We start from the raw sequence: 7,373 nt of genomic DNA, 5'->3' as shown, positions 1-7,373 counted from the left end.
CCACTGTTCCTCTATATTGTTCAGGACAAGTTCATCGCCGAACAACTAAACTTCGAAATCTTGGTGAGTTAGTGCAATCCAGGTTTTCTTCTTTCTCACATCAGAGTTTTCCTGGGTTAGCAGGGACTCTGCTCAACATCGCAATCTAGAAACTCAGGTTCCTTCAGTCTAGTAACTGCTATTCCTCAGGGCTCCAGAGCCTTCCATTTAATCTTTTGTATTCTGCTGGCAGATGAGAGAAGAGACAGCATGAACGATTTTGAGGGAACTTATGGGCCAGGCCCGGAGGTGACCTTCCTGACTCCCACCCACACCCCATTGACCAGAACTAGTCATGTCGTTGTCGCAAATCTAAGAAAGTCTGGGAAATGCACAGTTGTACCAATAAGAACACCAAAATGCTTGGTGAAGTCAAGTTCCCTCTCTGACTATCTCCCTATGCTTCTGGTAGGGTCTAGCATGCTCCCTGAACTTGAGAGAGGGCAAATAATTACCTTTCTTTGATGCAAACCCTATCCTCCCACCTTAAAATGGGTCAGTTTCTGAATTTTTCAGTTGCAAACACAGAACTTAAAATTATGACAGTGCCAAGATATCTGTCTGCTGAAGCTGATGTTATTCTTTAAATAATTTTAGGGTTCAAGTATCAAACTTTTACATCAAAGCACACAAACTTTATTCTCATTACAAGTAGAAGATTGGCAATTAATGTGTAATGAATCTGAGAATTTTTTAAAAAGGTGTGGTGTAAGAAGAAGGGGAATACACATATGCACACACACGTTGTATGTCGTTAAGCCAGATCCATTCCTTTTCTTATTACCAAGTACATTTCTGTTTATTTCCAAGAATGCCTTCTGAAACCTTTTCTTCAGAGACTTTCTGATGTGATTCAGTTTTGTTCTAGAGGCTGCCAGAAAACAACTTGTTATTTTTAGAGAGTTATAGTTGTTGTGCTGGGTCAAGAAGAACACGTATTCCAATTCTAAGCAAGAGCTAAGGGCAGTTTTAAATCTCACCTTGAGAAAGAAAATTATTCTCTTATTTCCTGCTTTAAAAGATGTTGGGGGTAAAACATTAGAAAGATGCTGGAAGCCCTTGAAATACCTGGGACTTGACACAGCCAAGGTTGTAAACATCTTGAAGTCTTTACATTCATATTTCAAGGGATTAAATAGGCTGCTATTTATGTAAACATCACTTTTCACATTAGTCTTTGTTGATTTACCATCTGCTCACTTGTCACTTGTCCTGTGTTTTTTGTTTGTTTGTTTGGTTGGTTTTTTTTTTTTTTTTTTTTGCTATGAAGTCTTGTTGTGTAGCCCAGGCTAGAGTGCAGTGGCATGATCTTGGCTCACTGCAACCTCCGCCTCCCAGGTTCAAGCGATTCTCCTGCCTCAGCCTCCTGAATAGCTGGAATTACAAGCACATGCCACTGCACCTAGCTAATTTTTTGTAATTTTTAGTAGAGACGGGGTTTCATCATGTTAGCCAGGCTGGTCTTGAAGTCCCAACCTCAGGTAATCCGCCCACCTCAGCCTCCCAAAGTGCTAGTATTACAGGCGTGAGCCACCACGCCCAGCCTCACTTGTCCTATTTAATTTTACTATTCATTGAGTTGGTGTCGAGATTTTCATGAGTGCTTAACCAGTTCCCAAAGCTTTGATTGTTTTTCAAATCACACCCCATTGGCATCAAGCAGTGACTTGAAGGCAGAAAACCAAAGCGACTAAGAACCTCCAAGTCACTTTGGTGGGATGAAAACATGGGGTCAGAGATGTCAAGAGGAGCAAGCAGAAGCCTTCACGGAAGCAGGTAGAGATTTGTGGGCAGGGTGCTTTTTGTCATTGTTCAAAGACTTCATCTGTGGTTCCTCTGTAAGGTTTAAAACAATAATTTCAAAGCAGACTGTTTAACCATATGCAGTTTATACTCAGGTTACAGCAACATACTACAATTCCTTTGGTACCTCTGATCTCCCAATACCAGAAATTTGAGGAGACTGTTTAGAAGTAAAACTCTTAAACGTAGTGTCTCTGTGAGTTGTTCTTACCATCGTTTCCTATTAAGGTCACTGAAAAATGCTGTTAAGTCCTTATATCCAACCCACCCAGCCCATTACATATAGGGCAATACAGAAAACCAAAGCTTAAAAAGAATATATACACTTAATAGACAGTGTAGTCTTTTAAACATTGAATTTTAAAGAAGGTAAAACACAATGGCTTATACTCCACTAAGGATGACTCACATCAAATTTGTTTTGGGATATGACCTATTTATAACATGTTATTGCATTAACCCTAGTTTTGTTTGGAAATGGATATCTCCAGGTTGCTACAGCCTACAGATTAACTTCTGTTAAATATGAAACAGATGCTCTGAGCTAGCAAGCCAGGAAATTATTCAGGTATCCTCTTCCCATTTCTTTTTGAATTCAGATAACTCTTCTTGAGACCCTCAATGAAAGACTATAAGGGTAATAACCAGGCTCCTGCTATCATTGCTGAAGATAAAGAATCCACAAATAAATATATTCACCCAGATGTTCAGGATGTACTACTGATCTAGATGCATTACTTTTTATTTGGTTTAATTTATTTTTATAGGGCTATCCACAAAAATGATAAAAGAAAGAGACAGGCAGCTTAATGGCATTGGCTATTTGTATATGATGAAAAAGTTGTTATTATCCAGCTGTGTAATCTTTATGGAAGAAGCATGCAGAGGGCAAAGTCTACCAAAGTTCAGGGGCTTCAAAACAAACCGACTGTCTAGGTTGTAAATTGCCTATTGACCTCACATGGCTAAATGGCTTTTTAATGGAGATCAGCTCTCTGAATCCAGGATGCTGCACTGCAAGTTACAAGCTCCTGGCTGCCATGAACTCTTCAGGGTGCTGAGGAAGAAGTGCACTCCTACAGACATTAGAGGTCAAAAGAAAATTGCAGTCATTGACTACTCTTGTGTGTGTGCCCCTTTCCACAGCAGGGAAATAATTTGATACCAGTTTTTCTTTCTTTCTAATCAAATACTCCCCCACCATAACCCACCCTTTTTCCACTCCCTCCCCCATCCCTCTATTTATTTTGCTTATTTTGCCCATTTAGATATGATGGGTTTGGAGTACTTGGGCTAGTCAACTGATACAGCAGAAGATGACAGTTGACACATCAGTTTACTCTTAGACAAAGGATAAACACTAATAAAAGTAACTGCAAAGCACTATAAAAATATAACATGCTCCAAATGCTGAGTCCACTCAAAATAATGATATAATCATAAGGGAAGCAAAAGAAGCTTCTGTCATTGCAGGGACAAGGCCCCAATAAGAGCATTCTAATGCTTTAAAATTATGAATAAGCTTTCATATGTCTCTGCTTACAGCTTTGTTAACCACAAGGTAGAAAGTCAAAATTGCATATCTGTATAACTTGTATTTAGCACTTAACTAAAATTCCAAAACCAATGCAAAAGCAGGAGGGCAAGAGTGTGTTCTCCTAAGCTGCCACATAGCCACTTAGGGTTCTCCCAAGTCTAGGATCCTCTCAACACAAAATTTACAATGTTTTCAACTCCGAGGAAGGGACCAGGGTAAGGAAGAGCTGAAGTAAAGAGGGGAGAATCCAGGGTCAGGGTTCTCCACCCCAGGTTCTGAAATTGCTAGAAGTGGAGGGAAATCTGATGTTTCTGTCCCAAATGCAACTTAAAAGACTAAGAAATATACTTGTGGTCAACCACAAGTCAGCTATTTCTTTGTGACCAAAGCCTAACCCCTTTCTCAAGTGCACAGCATTGTAGATACAGTTTCCCCCAGTGCAACCAGTAAATCCACTGACTTTCTCAAACCAGTTCTCTATTATATAGAAACTTCAGGGCCTCAAGAAGCAGAGTTGATTGTTTGAATTTTCAACTTTTCTACATTTGAGTCAGTGCCAGTTAGACATAATTCCATTCCATATCCTTTAGTACTGGGTAACTCAAAGTGTGGTCTGTGGACTAATGCCAGGCTGAGAACTGTTGCCAGTCTACCATGAGATAACTACAGATAGTAAGCATTATGTCTGTTTATTCTAAAAAACGTGACTTAATTTGATGTCTTTCATGGCATTTTTGTCATGCATTTTTTTCTTGTATTTTACAAAAGTATGAGTCTACAAGGAATTGCAAAGTTAAAAAGAAAGTGTCCTTTGCCGTTGTTAATTTGAAAAGTTCCACTCTAGAAGATCCAGTTTTGTCTTGAGGAATAGCTTTTCATATGGCAAACTCATCAAGTGTTGCACTTCTCCACATTATTTCATATGTATCTGTATTTGGTGTTGGTAGATAGCTTATAACTTTGCTACATGAATTTTTCCAGATCCTCTGAGAAGCAGGCCATAAGACAGATGGAAAATAAAAAAGATTTATTGGGGCAATGCCAGAAAGGGAAAATGGGAAAGGGAAAGGCAGGGAGAACACCAAAAACATCAAACTGCAATGCAGGGCTGACCCCTGGGAAGGAAGGAAGGAAGGAAGGAAGAAAGGAAGGGAGGGAGGGAGGGAGGGAGGGAGCGATTGGCTCTATGTCCCCACCCAATTCTCATCTGGAATTGTATTCCCCATGCCACGTGTCAAGGGAGGGACTTGTTGAGAAGTGATTGGATCATAGGGGCGGTTTCCCCCATGCTATTCTCGTGATAGTGAGTGAGTTCTCATGAGAACTGATAGCTAAAAGTATGTGGCTTTCTTCACTGTCTCTCTCTCCTGCCACCATGTAAGATGTGTCTTGCTTCCCCTTTACCTTCCATCATAATTCTAAGTTTCCTGAGGCCTCCCCAGCCATGTTGAACTGTCAGCCAATTAAACCTTTTTTCTTCATAAATTACCTAGTCTCAGGCAGTTCTTCATACCAGTGTGAAAACGGACTAATACAGAGGGAGAGAAGGAAGGAGGGAAGAAAATCTTAGACTGCAGAGTATTTCTAAGGAAGTTTATCAAGGCTAGCATGGAGTCTCCCTTGAGCCAAAGCCACGTGTCAGAGGAGTTCTCTGTCTCCCAAAATGGGCCTGCTTTTGTATCCCTGGAACTTTCAGTCATTGGCTAAAAACAGCCTTTGGAAAGTAGGCATAAATGTTGTGGTAAATTTTAAAGCAGAGCCAATGGGGTACTTTTTCATGTACATAAAAACTGCAGTGGGAGACCCAAGGGGCACATTTTATGGCCACTATACTCCTCCTGATTTCACTGAAGGGAAGTGATCTCCTTTTCATACATAGGTGAAGAGAAGCGAAGTAGGATTAATGTTTCTGGTCTCCCATCTTGTCCTCACTCCTCTAAGACTGCCTAACTGGTGAGACCAAAGAAAGTCTAACATAGTCTGAGCCATAGTCTTGGCTAGTCATAGCCAAATTAACCTACACACAGGATCACAGCACTTTTTTAAAAAGGTGGGTTGCTTCTGGTTCTAAAAATAATCAGATTTTTTTTTTAAACAGGCCTCACTTGTCCTTTCAGCTATCAAGATAACTGTTGGGTATGAAAACTCAACTCTGTCTTAGAGGTAAGACAATAAATCACTTTATTCTACAATTCAGCTTTACCAGAAAACTTCCCACTTTGAGGAAAGTTGCCTAGTTCATAAATAAATCTAATTCTACTTTTAAATCTGTAATTACATTTCTGTTTATATCTCTCATTTGAAGGGAAACCAGAAAAGGAGAAGGGTGAATGATTAGCATCACCTAATTTCTATTCTATGGATGGATGGGAGCATATTTGCCCAAGGTACCCGTATCATTCTGAATACAGTACATGAGCCTGCGAGGTTCTTATGTGTTCCTTTGTACTTAAAATAATAAGTGCATATAGCAATAGCTGCAAATAAATATGAGTGGTGACAGCCCTTGACATTGGAATAAAAGTATCAATCAGTATTCCACAGAAAACTGTACTTGCAGTTGAAGACAGAACATCTGTTATCAAACACCTCAAGACCTTTAAAAATGAATAGAAGCACTCATCTTTGGGTCCTTAGAAATGAAGGTGAATGCTTTGATAAGAGTCTCTTTGTGGAAGTCTCTTTATAAATGCAAGTCTCCAACAGACTACTCAACCTAGAAACAAGGAGAAAGTCTTATTGGTAAGAATGCTCACTTCATTGTAAGGTACCAGGAATAACGTCACTAAAAATTTATGAAGAGAGCTAAATCTACAGAAAACTCAAGTGATCTATGAAAATAAGGCCCTCCTGAGTGATCTTAGTTTTCATCACCAGTAAATCAAAAGCTTTTACTTTATCATTTGGAATCTAGAGGAGAAGATGGTAGGTAGAGGAACATAAATAGAAATTCAGGCATTGACTCACCATGGGAAAACCTAAGTTAATCGATTGTTGTTTTTTGTTGTTGTTTTGTCTCTAGATTGTCTTCTTTTGATAGTCATTAAATATGAAAGAAAATTTGCTTTTGCTACTAAAAATGTAATACACATATTGAATCTCAAGAACATAAGCCTGGAGCACATTTTTTTAATGTTAGAAGCATTGCGAATAGTGTACAAAAGTGTCAGACACAGTCCAAATATTGTTTCCATGAACATTAAAGAGAATATTCTGAGAGCACTTTGAAAAGAGCTTTCAAATTCATCTGAAACCAATCTTCTTCAATGAAAATTATCCTGAAAAATGGAGTATAGCCAAACCTATTTTTTCCTGTTCTACTTAGGAATGATGCAGTGTTTTTAAGAGGACAATATTACTCAAATCAATGAAATATCTATCATTGAAAAGTCTACGTCTTTGTGTGGTTACAGGTCCAGCTGCATCAAAAGCAAAAACATGGTTTCTTTTTTATCAGATCTCCTAAAGACAAAATGTTCCCATGAATTCTAAATCAGTAATAGAATTCTTTTAATGACCAGCAATTCACCCAAAAACCTATATTTTCTTGAGCTAATTAGGATAATTGTCTAGTAAATCATCCAGCCCCCAAAGAGATGTTTTGTTTGCACAAATGGATTCCTATTCATATATAGAGGCTCATTAAATCCTGCGACCTAGAATTGCAAGCAATGAGGGCAAAGCCAGCCCAGTAAAGTGAAGATCATAAAAATGTGGCCCTTTTTTCCTAGGCCTTGTCTCCTTCACTTTAAAGTGCCTGCAAAGACTCCATCAACTCCTTACTCTTGTGACATGGCTCAGATCAAGAGTCTCCTGTAGCACTGTCCTCTCAAGATACCCCAAAGAAATAATGAATCTGTCTCTAAAGTTTCATTCGGGCCTTGTATTTACAGGACTTTATTTGCGCAAAGAAACACATGTGGGACATATCCTTATTCCAATGGCCATGCAAAATTTCATCTGCTACACAATAAAGAAAAATTATTTTAAAAGA

This window comes from Pongo abelii, chromosome 4, assembly GCF_028885655.2.
Source record: "Pongo abelii isolate AG06213 chromosome 4, NHGRI_mPonAbe1-v2.0_pri, whole genome shotgun sequence".
NCBI classification, from domain to species: Eukaryota; Metazoa; Chordata; class Mammalia; order Primates; family Hominidae; genus Pongo; species Pongo abelii.
Note: the sequence above shows the minus strand (reverse complement) of the source record.